At 42.5% G+C, this 23,492-nt stretch overlaps 1 protein-coding gene and 1 long non-coding RNA gene across 2 annotated transcripts in view; both read right to left on the reverse strand.

Annotated features, from left to right (window-relative positions):
• Positions 1 to 23,492, reverse strand: part of KCNT2 (potassium sodium-activated channel subfamily T member 2) — a 1,342,824-nt gene that overhangs the window by 751,061 nt on the left and 568,271 nt on the right. The window lies entirely within an intron of this gene.
• Positions 12,695 to 23,476, reverse strand: LOC120879918. The gene is made up of 3 exons (XR_005724905.1): positions 23,368 to 23,476; positions 21,878 to 21,883; positions 12,695 to 12,705 (listed from the first exon to the last, which is right to left on the reverse strand). It is a non-coding gene; the product is annotated as an uncharacterized LOC120879918 (long non-coding RNA).

The following is a 23,492-nucleotide window of genomic DNA, read 5'->3' on the forward strand; positions in this document are numbered from 1 at the left end:
AGAGAAGAGAAGAGAAGAGAAGAGAAGAGAAGAGAAGAGAAGAGAAGAGAAGAGAAGAGAAGAGAAGAGAAGAGAAGAGAAGAGGGAGGAAGGAGACAGAGGTGGCCAGGAGAACAAGAGGGGGAATCAAAAAGGGAGACAGCAAGCTAGCCAGTAATCACTTCCTTATGTGCTCTCCACAGTCTGGACCGCTTATAGCTGCTCACAGAACTACACAGAGAAAAGAAGAGGGAGGAAGGAGACAGAGGTAGCCAGGAGGATAAAGGGGGGTATCAAAAGGAGAGAGACAGATCCAGCCAGTAATCAGTTCCCTAAGTGTTCTCCACAGTCCAGAACACACAAAGAGATTCACAAAGTAGGATAGAGAAGAGAGGGGGAGGGAAGAGATAGAGGCAACCTGGTGGAGAAAAGGAAAGTCCAAAGGGGGAGAAAGCAGTCCAGCCAGTAATCTTGCTCCCAAGTCAATCTGGGTACGGAGGTTTGGGTTCTTAAAGGTACAAAATTGATAACAAATACCAAAAAACAAAGCTTAAAAATCTAAAGTAAAGGTTGGATTCTCAAAAATACAATATTAAAGATAAAAAGGTCACAATAATTATTATATATATATATATGTTTGCTTTAAAAAATAAGGTCTTTTTTTTTACTCTTTACTTTTTTTTTGCTCTTTACTTTTTTTTAAAGTAATAGTTATAAACATAAAAATTAAAGGAGTAATAGAGGACTTAAAATATATATATATATTTAAATTTAAGGAATGATCATTGTAAAAATATATCTAGGACTGTCTCTGGTGTTGTTGTGGACAGTGTGGGTCAGTTTATTTCAGATAGTTCCTTGATCTGGCTTATACTTCTCAAGGTCTATAGGCCCCTTCCTATGTAGTCGGTGTTAACTATAGGGTGTTAATCTATTTTTTAATTAATTAATTAATTAATTAATTTTTATTTTACTTTACAATACTGTATTGGTTTTACCATACATTGACATGAATCTGCCACGGGTGTACATGAGTTCCCAATCCTGAACCCTCCTCCCACCTCTCTCCCCATATCATCTCTCTAGGTCATCCCAGTGCACCAGCCCCCAGCATCCTGTATCCTGTATCGAACCTAGACTGACGATTCGTTTCTTACATGATAGTATACATGTTTCAATGCCATTCTCCCAAATCATCCCACCCTCTCCCTCTCCCACAGAGTCCAAAAGTCTGTTCTATACATCTGTGTCTCTTTTGCTGTCTCACGTACAGGGTTATCATTACCATCTTTCTAAATTCCATATATATGTGTTAGTATACTGTATTGGTGTTTTTCTTTCTGGCTTACTTCACTCTGTCTAATTGGCTCCAGTTTCATCCTCCTCATTAGAACAGATTCATTGCACCTGTCACTTCCAAGGCAGTTCCCCCCATTTTAGCTTCTTCTGTTTGCTGGTCTCTTCAGTGTCTAATTTCTGCTGTGACACAAGGGGGTGGTGGTGGACACTTTCTAGGCTCACTTGTTCAGTCGTGTTGTGGGGAGGGAAGTGAGTGAAGTGAAGTCTCTCAGTCATGTCCGACTCTTTGTGACCCCATGCTCCTTCATCAATAGGATTTTCCAGATAAGAGTACTGGAGTGGGTTGCCATTTCCTTCCCCAGTCTCCTGCATTGTAGGCAGATGCTTTACCATCCGAGCCACCAGGGAAGTTTATATGGGGAGGGAGGAATGCTGCAAACAAATAACACTGGAGTGTGCTCCCAGTGACTCAGTCACACTGGGTTTGCCCCCGCTCATGGTGTGTGTGCTTTCCCTGTCTACACTGTTTAGGCTCTATGTTGCTATGCTGGGAAATGTCTGAGGCCTGCCCTGGGTTGTATGCACTTCCCAAGTCTAAGCATTTCTGGTTCAGATTCTCGGGTACTCCACAAAGGTGAGACTCGGTTGGACCTGTGTTTTGTGTCCTTCACAGGGCCAAGCAGCTCAGGTGACCAGGTCTTTGGTGAGTGCAGTCACTGCAACTTATTGCCTCCCCCGTCCCTGCCACTCAGTTTTCTAGGTGTATAACCGGTGCATCTTTTCAGATGGATGTTGATCATCCACTTCCAATTTGCCTTGATTCATGGACCTGACATTCGAGGTTCCTATGCAATATTGCTCTTTACAGCATCGGATCTTGCTTCTATCACCAGAGACATCCACAACTGGGTATTGTTTTTGCTTTGGCTCCATCCCTTCATTCTTTCTGGAGTTATTTCTCCACTGATCTCCAGTAGCATATTGGGCACCTAATGACCTAGGGAGTTCCTTTTTTGGTATCCCATCATTTGGCCTTTTCATACTGTTCATGGGGTTCTCAAGGCAAGAATACTGAAGTGGCTTGCCATTCCCTTCTCCAGTGGACCATGCTCTGTCAGACCTCTCCATCATGACCCACCCATCTTGGGTTTCCCTGCAGGAATGGCTTGGTTTCATTGAGTTAGACAAGGCTGTGGTCCTACTGTGATTAGATTGACTAGTTTTCTGTGAGTATGGTTTCAGTGTGTCTGCCCTCTGATGCTCTCTTGCAACACCTACCATCTTACTTGGGTTTCTCTTACCTTGGGTGTGGGGTATCTCTTCACGGCTACTCCAGCAAAGCACAGCCGCTGCTCCTTACCTTGGACAAGGGGTATCTATTTACCGCCACCGTTCCTGACCTTCAACGTGGGATAGCTCCTCTAGGCCCTCCTGCGCCTGCATCGTCGGGATACTCCTCCCAGCCACTGACCATGGCCTCGGGTGTGGGTGTCTCCTCCCAGCTGCCGCCCTTGGCCTCAGGCTCGGGGTGGCTCCTCAGGGTCACCGCTCCTGGCCTCATGCACGAGGTGGCTTCTCCATGAATCAAGGCAAATTGGAAGTGGTCAAACAAGAGATGGCAAGGGTGAACGTCAACATTCTAGGAATCAGAGAACTAAAATGGACTGGAATGGGTGAATTTAACTCAGATGACCATTATATCTACTACTAGGGGAAGAAATCCTTCAGAAGAAATGTAGTAGCCATCATGGCCAACAAAAGAGTCCAAAATGCAGTACTTGGATGCAATCTCAAAAACGACAGAATATTTTTTGTTTGTCTCCAAGGCAAACCATTCAATATCACAGTTATCCAAGTCTATGCCCCAACCAGTAACGCTGAAGAAGCTGAAGCTGAAGTTTTATGAAGACCTACAAGACCTTTTAGAACTAACACCCAAAAAAGATCTCCTTTTCATTATAGGGGACTGAAATGCAAAAGTAGGAAGTCAAGAAACGCCTGGAGTAACAGACAAATTTGGCCTTAGAATGCAGAATGAAGCAGGGCAAAGACTAATAGAGTTTTGCCAAGAGAATGCACTGGTCATAGCAAACACCCTCTTCCAACAACACAAGAGAAGACTCTACACATGGACATCACCAGATGGTCAACACTGAAATCAGATTGATTATATTCTATGCAGCCAAAGATGGAGAAGCTCTATACAGTCAACAAAAACAAGACCAGGAGCTGACTGCAGCTCAGATCATGAACTCCTTATTACCAAATTCAGACTCAAATTGAAGAAAGTAGGGAACACTGCTAGACCATTCAGGTATGACCTAAATCAAATCGCTTATGATTACACAGTAGAAGTGAGAAATAGATTTAAGGGTCTAGATCTGATAGATAGAGTGCCTGATGAACTATGGAATGAAGTTCGTGACATTGCACACGAGACAGGGATCAAGACCATCCCCATGGAAAAGAAATGCAAAAAAGCAAAATGGCTGTCTGGCTAGGACTTACAAATGGCTGTGAAGAGAAGAGAGGTGAAAAGCAAAGGAGAAAAGGAAAGATATAAGCATCTGAATGCAGAGTTCCAAAGAATAGCAAGAAGAGATAAGAAAGCCTTCTTTAGCGATCAATGCAAAGGAATAGATGAAAACAACAGAATGGAAAAGACTAGAGATCTCTTCAAGAAAATTAGAGATACCAAGGGAACATTTCATGCAAGAATGGGCTCGATAAAGGACAGAAATGGTCTGGACCTAACAGAAGCAGAAGATATTAAGAAGAGGTGACAAGAATACACAGAAGAACTGTACAAAAAAGATCTTCATGACCCAGATAATCATGATGATGTGATCACTAATCTAGAGCAAGACATCTTAGAAAGTGAAGTCAAGTGGGCCTTAGAAAACATCACTATGAACAAAGCTAGTGGAGGTGATGGAATTTCAGTTGAGCTATTTCAAATCCTGAAAGATGATGCTATGAAAGTGCGGCACTCAATATGCCAGCAAATTTGGAAAACTCAGCAGTGGCCACAGGACTGGAAAAGGTCCGTTTTCATTCCAATTCCAAATAAAAGGCAATGCCAAAGAATGCTCAAACTACCGCACGATTGCACTCATCTCACATGCTAGTAAAGTAATGCTCAAAATTCTCCAAGCCAGGCTTCAGCAATACATGAACCGTGAACTCCCTGATGTTCAACCTCGTTTTAGAAAAGGCAGAGGAACCAGAGATCAAATTGCCAACATCCTCTGGGTCATGGAAAAAGCAAGAGAATTCTAGAAAAACATCTATTTCTGCTTTATTGACTATGCCAAAGCCTTTGACTGTGTGGATCACAATAAACTGTGGAAAACTCTGAGAGAGATGGGAATACCAGACCACCTGACCTGCCTCTTGAGAAATCTGTATGCAGGTCAGGAAGCAACAGTTAGAACTGGACATGGAACAACAGACTGGTTCCAAATAGGAAAAGGAGTATGTCAAGGCTGTATATTGTCACCCTGCTTCTTTAACTTCTATGCAGAGTCCATCATGAGAAACGCTGGACTGGAAGAAACACAAGCTGGAATCAAGATTGCCGGGAGAAATATCAATAACCTCAGATATGCAGATGACACCATCCTTATGGCAGAAAGTGAAGAGGAACTAAAAAGCCTCTTGATGAAAGTGAAAGAGAAGAGGGAAAAAGTTGGCTTAAAGCTCAACATTCAGAAAACGAAGATCATGGCATCTAGTCCCATCACTTCATGGGAAATAGATGGGGAAACAGTGGAGACAGTGTCAGACTTTATTTTGGGGGGCTCCAGAATCACTGCAGATGGTGATTGCAGCCATGAAATTAAAAGACACTTACTCCTTGGAAGAAAAGTTTTGACCAACCTAGAGAGTATACTCAAAAGCAGAGACATTACTTTGCCGACTAAGGTCCATCTAGTCGAGGCTATGGTTTTTCCTGTGGTCATGTATGGATGTGAGAGTTGGACTGTGAAGAAGGCTGAGCGCTGAAGAATTGATGCTTTTGAACTGTGGTGTTGGAGAAGACTCTTGAGAGTCCCTCGGACTGCAAGGAGATCCAGCTAGTCCATTCTGAAGGAGATCAACCCTGGGATTTCTTTGGAAGGAATGATGCTAAAGCTGAAACTCCAGTAGTTGGCCACCTCATGTGAAAAGTTGACTCATTGGAAAAGACTCTGATGCTGGGAGGGATTGGGGGCAGGAGGAGAAGAGGACGACAGAGGATGAGATGGCTGGATGGCATCACGGACTCAATGGACGTGAGTCTGAGTTAACTCCAGGAGATGGTGATAAACAGGGAGGCCTGGCGTGCTGCAAATCTGGGGTCGCAGAGTCGGATACAACTGAGCGACTGAACTGAACTGAACTGTTGACCATCCAGAATCCCAAGAATTCTTGGTTAGCAATGAAGCCTGCTTGTGGTCTGGTAGATGGTGCCTCTCTGGGGCTGCAATTGCCTCCTTCTGGCTCTGGCTGCCCTCACCTGCCTGTCTCCGGCAGGGGATGGGCTGGTCCGCAGATAGCTAGCTCTGCTCAGTCCTTTATTCTGTTAGTGGTCCAGGCGGTGTCTCGGGTTATGGCTTTTCCCTGGGTAGCTATGCCACAGTATGGTTTGCTATCTCAAGTTAGTTCCCTCAGATTGCCCTTGGGGCATTCATGCCCGGTTGACTCTAAGCAATGCAGCCTGCACCTCCTTCTTGTGGCAGATGCAGGCGTCTGCGCTGCTTCTCTGCTGGGAGTTACCATTGGGCATGTAATCTGTGGGTTTTAATTATTTATTTATTTTTCCTCCCTATTTTGTTGCTCTCTGAGGTTCCAAGGCTCACCACAGACGCTCCAGTGAGAGTGTTTCTTGGTGTTTAGAAACCTCTCTTTTTTATGACTCCTTTCCCAGGACATATCTCCATCTCTACCTCTTTTGTCTCTCTTTTTGTCTTATATATATATATATATATATATGTATATATATTTTTTTTTTTCCTACCTCCTTTCGAAGACAATGGGCTGCTTTTCTGGGTGCCTGATGTCCTCCGCAGGCATACAGAAGTTGTTTTGAGGAATTTACTCAGCGTTCAAATGTTCTTTTGATGAATTTTTGGGGGAGAAAGTGGTCTCCCCATCCTATTCCTCCAATATCTTAGGACCACCTCCCTGACTTCATGTTGAATCTATTCCTTTAACACTGTGCTCTGTTGCCTGTGCTTAGAAATGCTGGTTCTGTACATTTTGTAAAAGAATGTTGCCCATAGCATGAAATATACATTCTGAAGTTTCTGACCTTTACAGGTATAATACTTCAGTTCATATAGCGATCAAAGTTGCAGAACATAATAGCTGAAAAATTCCCTACATGGGAAAGGAAATAGTCAACCAAGTCCGGGAAGCATAGAGTCTCAGGCAGGATAAACCCAAAGAGGAACACACCGAGACATATAGTAATCAAAGTGACAACAATTAGAGACAAAGATAAAATAATAAAAACAACAAGGGAAAAATGACAAATAACATACAAGTTGTCTGCCATCAGGCTATGAGCTGATTTCTCAACAAAACCTCTACAAGCCAGAAACAAATGTCACAATATATTTAAAGTGGTGAAATGGAAGAGCCTACAACCAAGAATACTCTACCCAGTAAGACTCTCATTCAGATCTGATAGAGAAATCAAAAGCTTTCCAGACAAGCAAAAGTTAAGAAAATTTCACACCACCACCACCACACCACCACCAAACAGCTTTACAACAAATGCTAAAGGAAATTATCTAGGCAGGAAACACAAGGCAAGGAAAAGATCTACAGAAAATAAACTCAAAACAATTAAGAAAATGGTAATAGGTTTCAAATGAGCAGTCATGGTTAAAAACAACTGGATTATATGATGATGTTTTACTTTTATCTAGTTTATTTCACTTTTTCTATTTCATATTCAGTGGCCCTATTTCATGGCCAGCTCTCTGTGACCCCATGGACTGAAGAATACCAGGCTTCCCTGTTCTTATATGAATGATTGGAATCTCTGAAAGAGTAAAATCACAGCAAAGATACACAGCAAATATGAAACATTATGATGCAAAGTTTCCTGGAAAATGTCTTTGAAATTGTTAATTAAAAAGAATAATGAGCATCAACTTTCAATGACTAATAGCAAATGATACTGTAGTAAAGCTATAAGGTTTTTAAAGCAAAAGTCCCTTGGGACGCTGGAATAAAAGAGCAGGAGAAATATAAGGGAATAAAAATTAAAAATTTAAAAGCCTTTTCAGAGAGAAATTCTCTGTGTTAAAAGAAAAGAAAGAAACACATTTAAGTTCCCTAAGGAGACGAATGATGAACCATGAATGTCTTACCAGCCAAGGAGTCTAAGTTTCAGAAGTCCTGATGTGCAAGTCATGAAAGACCTAGGGTAGTATTGATCTCTTATAACTAGTGGAATAAGCAGACGTGAGAAAATAGAATCCTTAAAGACAATGACATAAGGACAGATGTAAGGACTAAATTTGCAGTTCCTTACTAAATGAGGACTTCACTGGTGGCTGAGATGATAAAGCCTCTGCCTACAATGCAGGAGACCCAGGTTCAATCCCTGGGTGGGGATGATCCCCTGGAGAAGGAACTGGCAAGCCACTCCAGTGTTCTTGCCTGGAAAATCCGATGGACAGAGGAGCCTGGTAGGCTATGGTCCATGGGGCTGAAAGAAGTCAGATTTTTTCCAACTTCTTGGATGACTGAGAGACTTCACTTTTATTTTCACTTTCTTTTTATTTATTTATTTATTTTTTATTTTACTTTACAATTCTGTATTGGTTTTACCATACATTGACATGAATCCACCACGGGTGCACATGCGTTCCCAAACATGAACCCCCCTCCCACTCCCCTCCCCACAACATCTCTCTGGGTCATCCCCGTGTACCAGCCCCAAGCATGCCGTATCCTGTATCAGACTTAGACTGGCGATTCAATTCTTACATGATATTATACATGTTTCAATGCCATTCTCCCAAATCATATCACCCTCTCCCTCTCCCTCTGAGTCCAAAAGTCCGCTATACACATCTGTGTCTTTTTTGCTGTCCTGCATACAGGGTCATCATTGCCCTCTTTCTAAATTCCATATATATGTGTTAGTATACTATATTGGTGTTTTTCTTTCTGGCTTACTTCACTCTGTATAATCGGCTCCAGTTTCATCCATCTCATCAGAACTGATTCAAATGTATTCTTTTTAACGGCTGAGTAATACTCCATTGTGTATATGTACCACAGCTTTCTTATCCATTCATCTGCTGATGGACATCTAGGTTGTTTCCATGTCCTGGCTATTATAAACAGTGCTGTGATGAACATTGGGGTACATGTGTCTCTTTCAGTTCTGGTTTCCTCAGTGTGTATGCCCAGCAGTGGGATTTCTGGGTCATAAGGCAGTTCTATTTGCAATTTTTTAAGGAATCTCCACACTGTTCTCCATAGGGGCTGTACTAGTTTGCATTCCCACCAACAGTGTAGGAGGGTTCCCTTCTCTCTTTGACAAAATTCAACATCCATTTATGATAAAAACTCTCCAGAAAGCAGGAATAGAAGGAACATACCTCAACATAATAAAAGCTATATATGACAAACCCACAGCAAACATTATCCTCAATGGTGAAAAATTAAAATCATTTCCCCTAAAGTCAGGAACAAGACAAGGGTGCCCACTTTCACCACTACTATTCAACATAGTTCTGGAAGTTTTAGCCACAGCAATCAGAGCAGAAAAAGAAATAAAAGGAATCCAAATTGGAAAAGAAGAAATAAAACTCTCACTGTTTGCAGATGACATGATCCTCTACATAGAAAACCCTAAAGACTCTACCAGAAAATTACTAGAGCTAATTAATGAATATAGTAAAGTTGCAGCGTATAAAATCAACACACAGAAATCCCTTGCATTCCGATTTTCACTTTCTTTACTCAGTATAGACTGAGTTGTGTACCAGGGGGAGAGATCTTGGTGGTGGGCACTAGGGTGATGGCCTTAGGACAATTCATTAAGTTCTACCTCTGCTGAGGGTGCTGTCCTATACATGTGTGCATTTTTACAAAAAAATATTTTAAAAGTAACAAGATAAACTACATTAATGAAAAACCTTACATATATATGTTGAACATATTAATGCATATGGAACATATAGATAGAACTAATACCAAATCAACACAGCAAAACAGCTGAAGCTGTACTAAATGAGGACTGTCAGGATAGAATCAGTGAGACCTCCCCTGATCTGGTCCAGATGATGCTCCAGGTGCTGTGTGGGCTCCATCCCCTCTGGGGTCCAGGATGGGGCCCAGGTCCAGGTCTTCAGGGATTCAGAGCAGAGCCTGCAACAGCAAGATGTGTGATGGAGTCCCTAGGGAGGTGCAGAGTCAGACAGAAGAGGGCTTCCTGGGGAGGGTGTGCAGGACCCAGAAGACTTTCCAAGATCTAGACTTGGCTTTGGGGCTCAGATATGCAGGGCACTGGGCCTCTTTGCTGCTCTTTGCTGAAAGTATTTTTAGAAATGTCCCTCAGGATCAAGTACCCCTGAGTATATCGCCAGCAATGTTCAACTGGTGGGTTCCCTGGTTAGTGAGACTTAGGCAGAAGAACAGGGGACTCTGGGATCCAGGGCTAAAAATTTGGGTTCCCTCCTTGCCTCAAGGCCCTGGGAGGAGCAGGAAGTCAGATGACACGGGGGTAGGAGAACTTGTCCCCCCATCCTACACTCAGTGCGACTGCTCCTGAGACCTGAGCCTTGGAAATGGACAGACCCCTAGGGTCTCTGTTTTCCCAAATAATCATTTCTAGCCCCCAACCAAACTCTTTTGAGGTTTATGGTTTTAAGCTGTTATTATGTTGTTGTAATAAAAAAAAAGTACATTTTATCCACTTAGCATATTGCAAGTTTAAAATTTGACAGAAGACACTGCTTTTAAAGCCATAATAAAAAAAAAAAAAAGATATGTTATTAATGAAAGAATTGGAAATAAATAATAAAAGGAACATGAGTAACTTGAATCCTGCCTCTAATCCGCAGTCACTCCAGTCCTGTCAGACTCTGTGCAACCCTATGGATTATAGCTGGCTCGTCAGTCCATGGGATTCGCCAGGCAAGAGTAATGGAATGGATTGCCATTTCCTTCTTTGAGGGATCTTTCATACCCAGGGACCAAACCCGAGTCTCTTATATTTCCTGCATTGGTAGGAGGATTCTTAACCATTAGCACCACCAACCCCATGCACATGGCTGTGAGTTGCTTTCTGGTGTTTCTTTAGTTGGAATTGGACACATACACAGAAGACTATACAGATGTTCCAACTCCTGGTTGAGAAATGGTGCCCTCTACTGGCCCAGGACCCCAGGGTTCCAGAACCTGAGTGATCCTAGACTGAGACACACCCCAATCTGCAGGGACCATCAGGACTAGGGAGCACCCACAGGGATGCCAGGTGACCCCCTGCCTGCACGAGCTCTGGGATCCTGTGTCTCCTTCACTCTGTTCCCAGGAGCCCAGGATTGGGGAGGGTGGAGCTGCCCCAGCCTCTGTCTACAGCTGGTGATGAACTAGGGATGCTGCCTACTGCCTTTGGGGGGTTGGGAGGGCAGAGCTGGGTCCTGCAAAGGGAGATGAGGAAGCTCCCAGTGGGATCTTCAAACAGAACACGCTGAAACAGCAGCTCCTGGACTCCTGCAGACAGTGGCCCCACAGTACCCCCAGCGTCCCTGCAAATGTAAGAGCTGCTGGAGGAACCAGCCCAGCAACCTGGGGGGCATCTGTGGATGGGACCTGTGCCCTGTGGAGACGTGCTCAGGGCATCCTCCACTCATCTGTGTGGATTGTTACCACCCTCTGTCTCCACTTTTGTGGTCACACTGAACAGCAAACCCCAGGGGTTTTGCTGGTGATTCTGAAGCACCAACATGTGAGTGGGGGTCATGATGGAGACATGGGCCCTCGTCTGCCTCACCTTTTCACCCCAGGTCCCAGGTTCACATTTACTCTTCCTGGTCCTTTTTATTTTCATCATCACTGATGTCATCCACAAAAGCTTTCCCCACGAAAACTAACAGGGAGATTTTTGACATCTGAAAGAAAGAGATCAGTCAGGCTGGTCCCAGGGCAAGAAAGCAACCATATGGGGTAGCCCAGGGCAGTGCAAACCTCATTGGGACCTTTCAGCTGCATGAGTCCAGACATGTTGATTCCAGCCTCAATTCCTGCTCAGGCCAATCATGGTGACAATGACAGGTTCAGGGGTGCATACCTGGAGTCAGGAGACTGGGCGATGCTCAGAAAGTGGGGTAAGAGGGATGCAAACAGATTTCATAGATTTTATATAAGCTCCCAGGACCCCAAGTGTCTACGAGAGACCTGGTCCTCCAGAAATATAATCACAAAAAGTTCAAAAGAGGAGATGGGGAAGGGTTGTAAGAGTGTATGAATCAGAAAAAGAGACAAAACATTTAAAAAGTATGAAAGAAGAAATAAATGACCTCTTGTGTTCTTGTTCTCCTCTGAATCTTCATTATCTGCAATGCAGTTTTCTGGTGTCTGAGGGCAGTGGCCATGTGGAGTGGCTGTGGGAAAGTAAAAGGGAGATTTAAAGTCAGGATGTGACCTGGGGACCTTTGTATTCCTTGGAGCAGGGCCTTGGGACCCCTGGTGTCCTTGTCTTCAGGACTTCCTAGGGCCTCAGTGTTTCACCTCTGCAATGATAAAATGGGTCTCTGACCTACAGTATCCTGTTGCCACCTTCAACTTGTCAACACGTGACCAGGAATGAGGCTGGGACAACCTGTTCCTCCTCCAGGTGGTCACTGTCTCCATGCATCTCTGCCCACGACCTTTCTTGCTCCTTCTCCTGTTGCTTCTTCTACACTTCCTTCCTCATTTCTCTCTTCTAGTCATTTTTCCTTTCTTTCCTCCTTGAACCTCCACCAACCCTAGAGTTTTCCAACGTGGGCACATTGGAAGAAGGACTGTGAGTCCGTCACCATCTCCAATCAGTCCATTATTTAATTAACCAATTCACTGCCCCCCCCCCACCCTCAGGGAGGACCTGGCATGGATCTGAGAGTGTGTTGAGCCCTGGGAAAAGGAAGGATTAAAAATTCCCCATAACGGAGACTCTCCCATTGCCTGCTGCTGTTGCTGCTAAGTCGCTTCAGTCATGTCCAAGTCTGTGAGACCCCATAGACAGCAGCCCACCAGGCTCCACTGTCCCTGGGATTCTCCAGGCAAGAACACTGGAGTGGGTTGCCATTTCCTTCTCCAATGCATGAAAGTGAAAAGTGAAAGTGAAGTCACTGAGTCGTGTCCAACTCTTCACGACCCCATGGACTGCAGCCTACCAGGCTCCTCTGTCCATGAGACTAGGGTGACCTTAGTTACCTGACAGATGGTTAATGCTCACAGAAACATTTTAAGTTTCCCAGACCCTTAGAGAGGACAGAGGCAAAAATGTTCAATTTCATTTAACCAGAATGATGTGGAAAGTGGAAAGTGTCCTCCACAAACACCTGGTAGCTGCCTGGTTTGCTCTTAGATTGGAAAATTGGGAGGGATGAGGCCTGGGAAGGTGTAAGGAAAGGACACAGGTGGGGCAGGCCTGAAGTGTGGGGAGAAAGGGCAGGACTGCTTAGATGGAGCAGTGGGTTCTGAGAGGAGCAGTGACCCCAAGACCTGCTGCCTTGAGCCTGGTCAGTATCAGGAGACCAGGTGAGCAGGGATGTGAGGGCAAATGTGTGAAGAAGCTTAGCATACTCTAGAAACATGCCGCCATGGAGGGTCTAGGGGCAACTGGACATGGACCTCTCTCATGGAAGCACCTTCAGCACATCACTTTTGGGGCTGTGCAAAGGCTGAGATGAGTTTCAAGGGGCTGAGCCCAAGTAGGGACAGCAGAGCACATGTGATTTGACTTCTCCAACCCTGAAAGCACCCTTTACATGAGAATACAGTGAGGACAAGCATTAAGGGACACCACAAGTCCTGAAAATGAACAGTGAGAGATTGTTTCTCACGACACTCCCTGCAAGAACTTGGTTTCCAGTGTCAAGTGACTATGAGAATTTTGTGCCCACAAGATTATGGCTTATGGCCATCAGAGGGGAATTTAAAGATGAAGCCAAAGTCCCTTGTGAATAATACTCTCAGGAACTAATCAGAATCCAAGCTTTCATATTAGGCAGAGAAAGAAGAAGGAAAGAGTAGTCTTGTGAGAAAGGACATATCTAAATGGAAAAGCAAGAAAAAGTACAGCACTAGAAAGCACTTGGACACATAGTTCTATCGTTAAAATATGAAAAGAACACATCACAATTCTACACATATTTCCTTTTCTTAACCTTCTTTCATCTCCAAAGAAGCAAGTATAACCCAAGAGGTCCAGGAACATTCTCCCTCTAAATGCCACTTGAGAGCTGTCCTCTCCCTGTGTTCTCATCCACATTGCTGACATTAATGCTCTCTAGGACATATTCTGTAGAAGGACAACCATGAACAATAATGCAGTTATTGTACAAGTTGACCCACTCATCTCTCCTCTTCCACCTGGCTCACAAAGCATCTCCCTGGTCTTCCTTCGAGGTTCACAGACCTCCCCTGTGCTTTGTGGAGTCAGAGTCTGTCAACAAGACGTTAAGCACAGTTGCAAAATTCACATGTGGGAGAGATGCCAAGAGAATCACCATTCAATCTTACACTTCTCCAGACCCAATATAGCTCTTACATTCAGACTTACAAAGCTGAAATTCCAACACTTGTGGGCACACTTGAAATATGTCTAGTGTGACCAAGCAATTGTGTGATTTTTGTGATTTTTTAAATATAACATGCTAATTATTGTTTGAAACATTTTAACTATAGATAGGCAGATCTATCTAGTGGCTACTACTCTGGAAAATTCAGCTCTAAGAGCTCCAAAGATAAGAAAGACAACAAGCTGCCTATTTTGTGTTTTTTTGTTTTGTTTTGTTTTGTTTTTAATTGCAGAAGATTTGATGGCCTATATAATCATTTGTATCTAGGTATACCTGGGGCTCTTGAACCCTGGCGAGGCATTGGAATGTGCTTGTGTATATTCCAATAAACATTCCAATAGTAAGGTGAACACTCAGATTCAAAGAAAATTCCCAGTAGGGAGCTCCTTTGTAGGCAGAGGTGAAGGGCATGGCCCAGGGTTCCTGTATTACAAATAACCAGAAAGCAGGTACAGAGAGGAGGGAAGGACACTCCCTCTCTTCATGAGCCCATCTTTCCCATCCCTGACCCTACAGGACCCAAGCAAGGTAGCACAAAAGGCTCCTTAGGAAGTGAAAGATTTATGCATGGAAAACCACAGGACACTGTTGAAAGAAAGAAGAGACAAGTAATTGGGATAACATACCATACTCATAGACTGGAATATTTAGTGTTATTGACCTTACTATATTCCTAAACGAGATGCACATAAATATTGTAACCACTCACAAAGTCCCATGTCATTTTTATAGAAATGGAAAAACAATCAAACATATCAATACTTATGGAACCCAAAAGAAACTCAAAGAGAAAAAACAATCTTGAGAGCAAAGAACAACAATGGTGACTTCATGCTTCCTGAATGCAAAACACATAAGAATGCCACATCAGTCAAAGCAGTATTCTACAGGCAACAAAACAAGCAGAGACCAGTAAGAAGTGAATCTCAGATAAACTGACAAATGTGTGGCCAAATGATCTTTGCCAAAATTCTAAAATTACCAAGTGATTAAAGCACAGTCTCCTCATCAAAAACATAATAAAATGGCAACCTATAGAATGAGAAGAAGTATCTGGAAACTTTTTATCTGAATAAGGGGTCAACAGTATGAAAAAACAAAATGATTGGATACTGAAAGAGGAACTCCCCAGATCAGGTGCTACTGGAGATCAGTGCAGAAATAAATTCAGAAAGAATGAAGGGATGGAGCCAAAGCAAAAACAATACCCAGCTGTGGATGTGACTGGTGATAGAAGCAAGGTCCGATGTTGTAAAGAGCAATATTGCATAGGAACATGGAATGTCAGGTCCATGAATCAAGGCAAATTGGAGGTTGTCAAATAAGAGATGCCAAGAGTGAACGTTGACATTCTAGGAATCAGTGAACTAAAATGAACTGGAATGGGTGAATTTAACTCAGATGACCATTATATCTACTACTGTGGACAGGAATCCCTCAGAAGAAATGGAGTAGCCATCATGGTCAACAAAAGAGTCCGAAATGCAGTACTTGGATGCAATCTCAAAAATGACAGAATGGTATCTGTTCATCTCCAAGGCAAACCATTCAATATCAAAATTATCCAAGTCTATGCCCCAACCAGTAACGCTGAAGAAGCTGAAGTTGAACGGTTTTATGAAGATCTACAAGACCTTTTAGAACTAACACCCAAAAAATATGTCTTTTTCATTATAGGGGACTGGAATGCAAAAGTAGAAAGTCAAGAAACACCTGGGGTAACAGGCAAATTTGGCCTTGGCATACGAAATTAAGCAAGGCAAATGGTAATAGAGTTTTGCCAAGAAAATGCACTGGTCATAGCAAACACCCTCATCCAACAACACAAGAGAAGACTCTACACATGGACATCACCAGATGGTCAACACCAAAATCAGATTGATTATATTCTTTGCAGCCAAAGATGGAGAAGCTCTATACAGTCAACAAAAACAAGACCAGGACCTGACTGTGGCTCAGATCATGAACTCCTTATTACCAAATTCAGAGTCAAATTGAAGAAAGTAGGGAAAACCACTAGACCATTCAGGTATGACCTAAATCAAATCGCTTATGATTATAAAGTGGAAGTGAGAAGTAGATTTAAGGGTCTAGATCTGATAGATAGATTGCCTGATGAACTATGGATGGAGGTTGGTGACATTGTACAGGAGACAGGGATCAAGACCATCCCCATGGAAAAGAAATGCAAAAAAGCAAAATGACTGTCTGGGGAGGCCTTACAAATAGCTGTGAAAAGAAGAGAAGCAAATAGCAAAGGAGAAAAGGAAAGATATAAGCATCTGAATGCAGAGTTTCAGAGAATAGCAAGAAGGGATAAAAGAGTCTTCTTCAGTGATCAATGCAAAGAAATAGATGAAAAGAACAGAATGGGAAAGACTAGAGATCTCTTCAAGAAAATTAGAGATGTCAAGGGAACATTTCATGCAAAGATGGGCTCAATAAAGGACAAAAATGGTAGGGACCTAACAGAAGCAGAAGATATTAAGAAGAGGTGACAAGAATACACAGAAGAACTGTACAAAAAAAGGTCTTCATCACCCAGATAATCACGATGGTGTGATCACTAATTTAGAGCCAGATATCCTGGAATGTGAAGTCAAGTGGGCCTTAGAAAGTATCACTATGAACAAAGGTAGTGGAAGTGATGGAATTCCAGTTGAGCTATTTCAAATCCTGAAAGATGATGCTGTGAAAGTGCTGCACTCAATATGCCAGTACATTTGGAAAACTCAGCAGTGGCCACAGGACTGGAAAAGGTCAGTTGTCATTCCAATCCCAAAGAAAGGCAATGGTAAAGAATGCTCAAACTACCGCACAATTGCATTCATCTCACATGCTAGTAAAGTAATGCTCAAAATTCTCCAACCAGGCTTCAGCAATACGTGAACCATGAACCTCCTGATGTTCAAGCTGGTTTTAGAAAATGCAGAGGAACCAGAGATCAAATTGCCAACATCCACTGGATTATGGAAAATGCAAGAGAGTTCCAGTAAAACATCTATTTCTGCTTTATTGACTATGCCAAAGCTTTTGACTTTGTGGATCACAATAAACTGTGGAAAATTCTGAGAGACACGGGAATAACAGACCACCTGACCTGCCTCTTGAGAAATCTGTATGCAGGTCAGGAAGCAACAGTTAGAACTGGACATGGAACAACAGACTGGTTCCAAATAGGAAAAGGAGTATGTCAAGGCTGTATATTGTCACCCTGCTTCTTTGACTTTTATGCAGAGTACATCATGAGAAACGCTGGACTGGAAGAAACACAAGCTGGAATCAAGATTGACGGGAGAAATATTAATTACCTCAGATATGCAGATGACACCATCCTTATGGCAGAAAGTGAAGAGAAACTAAAAAGCCTCTTGATAAAAATGAAAGAGGAGAGTGAAAAAGTTGACTGAAAGCTTAACATTCAGAAAATGAAGATCATGGTATCTGGTCCCATCACTTCATGGGAAATAGATGGGGAAACCATGGAAACAGTGTCAGACTTGATTTGGGGGGGCTCCAAAATCACTGCAGATGGTGATTGCAGCCATGAAATCAAAAGATGCTTACTCCTTGGCAGAAAAGTTATGACCAAACTAGACAGCATATTCAAAAGCAGAGACATTACTTTGCCAACTAAGGTCCTTCTAGTCAAGGCTATGGTTTTTCCTGTGGTCATGTATTGATGTGAGAGTTGGACTGTGAAGAAGGCTGAGCACCAAAGAATTGATGCGTTTGAACTGTGGTGTTGGAGAAGACTCTTGAGAGTCCCTTGGACTGCAAGGAGATCCAACCATTCCATTCTGAAAGAGATCAGCTCTGGGATTTCTTTGGAAGGAATGCTGCTAAAGCTGAAACTCCAGTAGTTTGGCCACATCATGCGAAGAGTTGACTCATTGGAAAAGACTCTGAGGCTGGGAGGGATTGAGGGCAGGAGGAGAAGGGGACTTCAGAGGATGAGATGGCTGGATGGCATCACTGACTCGATGGACGTGAATCTGAGTGACCTCCAAGAGTTGGTGATGGACAGGGAGGCCTGGCATGCTGTGATTCATTAATTCACAAAGAGTCGGACACGACTGCTCGACTGAACTGAACTGAACTGATCCAGAATATATAAGCAACTACTGCAACTCAACTTTGAAAGAACAGCATGCAAATAAATGACTTTTAAAAAATGTGTAAAAAGCTTCAATAGACGTTTCTTCATAGAAGACCGAGAAGTGATCAATATATATAGGAATAATACTTATCATCACCAAATGTTAGTGAAGTAGAAACCAAGTCAAAAGGAAATATTCTTTCAGGATGTACACAATAAAAAGAAAATAACAGCAAAGAAAATCGAGAAATAGAATTTTTGTGCCTATTGGTAGGAATGAAGGAAATCCCTTAAAAAATTATAAAACAAACTATCATGAAAACCAGGAAGCACTCTTTTGAGTTAATGTCCAAAGGAGATAAAGTTGAATGTCCAGGAGATATCTACAATCTCATATCCACTGCTGCATTTTACACAACAACCAAGATAAAAAAAACTGTGCAGTGTCCATGGGCAGATAAATCAATGAAGAAAATATGGTATATACATACACTGGAATGTGATTCAGTGTTTTAAAAAGAAGGAAATCCTGCCATTTGTAGCAATATGAATGAAGCTGGAGTACACTGATAAGAGTGAAACAAGGTAGTCAAAGGAGGACAAATACTGCACAATTCCATTTACCTGAGGTATCTAAAGGAAAAATCACAGAATCAGGGAGGAGAAGAGTGTTTTCAAGAGCTGGGTGGAGGTTGACACAGGGAATGTCTGGTCAGTTATTATAAAATCTTAGTTTCAGAACAGAAAAGTTCTAGAGATGTGGTGAACAACACAGTACATGGAATTAACAGGACAGACTGGACATTTCAAAGCTTAAGAGGGAAAGCTGAAGTGAACTTTCTCCATCCATGCCTGGAGGCTCCTCCATTCTCAGATTCCTCTAGAACTGGGTATGGCATGTGAGTACCACTGGGGGGTTCCTGCAAAAGGAAGCAAACTCCCCAGCACTGGGGGCCTTGGGTAAGGGGGGAGAATTCATTCTGAGGCTCTAACAGGAAAGAGTTTGAGTGAGGGACATGGCAGAGTGATGAACCATGACCAATCAAAATGCCATAAGATCTACTAAGAGATGAGATTTACGATTAAATGAAGGTGAGATTGACCCAGTAAGGCAGATTTTGAATCACAGTTTTGTTCATTATGAATCTGGTAGGGATTCTCTGGTGGCTCAGTACTTGAGAATCTACCTGGCAATGCAAAAGATATGGTCTCAATCCCTGATCTGGAAAGATTCCTTATGCTGTGGAGCAACAAAGCCCATTTGCCAAAACTATGGAAGCCTGAGGGCCTTAAAACCTGTGGTGTGCAACAAAGAATCCACCACAGTGAGAAGCCTGAGTACCACAACTCAGAGATGGCCTCGCTCTTCATGAGTAGAGAAAAGGCTGTGCATCAATGAAGACCAAGCAAAGCCAATAAAAAAGTTAAGAAAAATTAAAAAGAATCTTGTAAACATTTTGCTGGTTAGTGATGAGATTTGTCTTTCAAGTTAAAGGATGTTCACCTGGTATAAAATCAATACTGTGAATGTGTATACATCAATTTTATATACATACTCATTCACGGTGCGTGGTGATGGGAATTTTGTGGGGGAAGTTGACACCAGTAATAATGATGTTTAGGGTGACAAATACTGAGGAAAACAAAACACAAAAAATTCACACACACACAAAGAATCACACTATTCATTATACATTATACATCATACATTATACATAGAGATAAACCCAGTCCCATGGACACAAACCTACACTGTTAACCATAATATAGCTTCTTCCTGGAACTTCCTGGAATAATCAGCCACATTATTCTACTTATAATTTACTTTCTATCACCAGGGCCCCAATACTCATTCCCAGCAGGAATTTGGAATCGGTTTGGTCTCTACACTAAAACCAGAGAGAAAGCTCCAACTTTCTCATCTACAAAGTTTTTCTCCAAAAGTGAATGATTCTAGAACACATACCACTTTCATATTATGAAAGGGCCACCTACAAGTACAGAAGAGAAAACGCTATGAGGATAAGATGCACAGTCTTTGGTTCATTTGGTTCCTGATGAGGAACAGTGGTGGAGTCCAGGGAACCCAGCAAGATCAGAGCACACATACTCAGGATGAAAGGCAAGACCTTTGCCTGGAGGATGGAACTCCCAAGACCACTTGGGTTGGAAATTGCAGAATTTTCTTAGAAGGAATCTTGCTGCAGGATAGAGAACTCTGTACTCTACATGGTGTAATGGATGCTAATAATTTCAATATCCTGCGGATTGAGGCATCATGAGTTTGTAATAAGTCTCTCACTCCACTTTGTCTTAGCCAAGGAAATCATCTCTATCTGAAATGAACACCTTCAAAGATTCATAACTTAATTCTACTGAAAAAGAAAAGAAACAATATTCTGTCTGAGACCAGAAAAAAAAAAAAAAAAACTTGCCTTGGAGACACATGGAGTCTCTTCTGTCTTGTCACAAAGTGGGTTGACTGGCAGGTCCTTAGTGAAACTTAGAGAGACACAGAGTAATTGTTAGAATGCTGGTACGGCTGCTCAGGAATCATCCAGGTTTTCTCTGTGTGGACATGGGGTGATGTGTATGGATGAGGCAGGTTAAGAAGCATGGACTGAACTTGTGTTCATCCATGCTCTTTGGAGGAGTAAGGAAAGTAAAGGAGAGATGGAAAGAAATGAAAACACAGCTTTGGTTTTCTAGCTAAGAAGAACCTAATAAAAAGGAAATATTCAATCTAAAATGGGAAAACTCTAAAATGTGTATACTGTTCAGTGAAAGAGACCCATGACTCCACCTGCTTATTTTGAATGCCTTTATTTTTCCCAGATCACTCTTCCTCCAGAATCCACAGTTGCCGCTACTCTACTCATCTTGTTTTCTATGAGACTTTGTACTTGGTTAAAAATAAACTCTGTTAGAGGACTGAAAATAAAATATACCAGATTTGATAACACTGAATTCCTATCATTTAGATATAGCCACTATGAATAACATCTTATTTTTCTATAAATATTTGTTTTCTATACAGTGTGTTCATATCCGCTGAGTCAGTGGCTGTCTATTTCACAGGGGCCGTGTAATCAGTGGGACAGTTGATTATAGATAGCAGAGAGTATACATTGACTGTCTCTAAACCAGCCAGGTAAGAGATTTTCAGCATGAGTCATGGTCACCAGGCTAATAATCAAGTTTTACTTTGAGTTGCCAATATCCCTTGTGTACGTGCCTCAGGGATTTATTAATTGAAAGGCTTATGGTAATGTTACCCAATACAATGATACATCTTTCTGATTCTTATCTGTTTGTGCCTAGTTTAAGCTCTGACACCTGCACCTACGGATGTGACCTGTATTGTCTACATGAAGCTACACAACTCTCTGTGAGCTGACAGGAGGATGAAGGTCCCAAGGTGACTTTCACACCAATGACTGTGCTAAAGTTGGCTGTTAGTGCCCACAATAGCTGCCCTGGGTTCTGTGACCACAGAGGCCGCCTTATAATGATAGGCGGAGTCTGCAACTCTGGATTTGACAGTACTTCCAGACATGAACATGGAGCAGGGTCTCCGTGTTCCATGACTGAGGATTCTTGACTGACGGATATGGGCAGGTCAGGGGCCCAGAGCACCCCCATTCAGACTCACTTCTGGGTTTTCAGTTTGGCTTTTCCAATTAGGATATCAAGAGCTGAGAACATAGATCTATGCACCATCTCCAGCTGACTAATGGGAACATGAACCAAACCTGGGGAAGAGCTATGTTGAAGGCATGAAAGGGAATGAACAGAGAATGTGCAGTGGTGATGAGTCTTTTTACAAAGAAAATTGACAGCTTTATTGTCTAAGAGTAAATATCTCCTGAGGAAACAGACAGGCAGATTCACCATCACACTATGTGGGTTCAATACATGCTCTCCTCCAAACACCCTCATTCACACAGTCCTACACCATCTAAATGATGCAACTGCTTCAGGAGGCGCTAGAATGTAGAAATCAGTTTTTCCTAGGAGGGTAATCTCTTGCTCTGTACCCCCCATCCCTTACCACTTGGAGGACCCCAAATTCAGGACTCCTCTCCAACCAGAGGTGGCAAAGAGCCCCATTGTCATCAGGTAGATTGTTGCTGAGCAGAGTGATGATCCCTCAATATTTAGAATTCTCTTTGGCTGAACCACGCACCTGTGATTAGATAGAATAAAACAGTGTGAGGGTATTAGTATCTTGTATTCTCTGAACTAAGTCTTCTGTTATCTGATTTTTGTCCTCAGAAAACTAAAACTCTTTAAGTCAATGGCCCCAAAAGAAAACAGAGAGGAACCCTTGTTGATAAGGCTGGACTATTTTACATAAGATCTCAGTTTCAACTTGGCCAACAATTACAAAATTGGTTTTCAAGGAAGAAAACCTACTGTTGAGCAAAGAACCTACTCTTAAACAGTAGTAACTGATGATTTTTTTTAAATGTTCTTTTGAATCAGCCTGCATTAATAATAGATTTATTCTCAATATTTCCCCTGCCAAAGAATTGTATATATCAGGAATAATGTACATTGTCAGATTACTATAACTGCATTCAACTGAATAAAAAAGAAGTGAAGTAAGTCTTATCCCAGATAAAGACAGGTGAGCTTCCCTTCAGAGTGCTCAGAGGCTGTTCCTCAGTCCAGCCCTGGTACAGTTCCTCCACCAGGTCTTCCTGGACAGCTAGAGGGACACAGAGTGGTTGTCAGGACACTGGTGAGGCTGCTCACCAATCACTCAGGGGATTTTTCTTGATGGGGACATGCGGTGGAGTGTATGCATGTGGGAGGTTAGCAACTATGGACTGAACTGCCATTGAATCATCCTCTTTGCTGGATGAAGGAGAGCAAAGAAGAGGAGCAGGAAAGAAATGACACAGAGCTTCCGCATTTTAACTAATGATAACCTAACCAATGGGGAAAAAGGAAACACTAAATTGCATGCCAGATTTCCATGACAGAGACCCATGACTGAATTCAATCCTACCTTAAGGGAGAATGAGAGAATTAATTCTTACGTAGGTTGATAAGGAGTCCAGGGCCCTCTAGGAGGAGGAATGGGTCGGGGGTCCTCAAGGAGGAGAAAGCAGTCCAGATACCTAGAGGAGGAGAAAAGGACAACCTTTCCCCCCCTCCCCCACCCCCACGTTCCTTCCTCTTCATTACATTTTTTTTTTTTTCTCTTTAAGCCCAGTGCTAATCATTACACAGCAAAACAACTCATCTTTCTGAAGGGTATGTTTTTCCTTAAACTTTCTACCAATGATTATATAGCAACAATGTGTCCAACA

This window comes from Oryx dammah, unplaced genomic scaffold (genome assembly GCF_014754425.2).
Source record: "Oryx dammah isolate SB20612 unplaced genomic scaffold, SCBI_Odam_1.1 HiC_scaffold_21, whole genome shotgun sequence".
Taxonomy (NCBI): Eukaryota; Metazoa; Chordata; class Mammalia; order Artiodactyla; family Bovidae; genus Oryx; species Oryx dammah.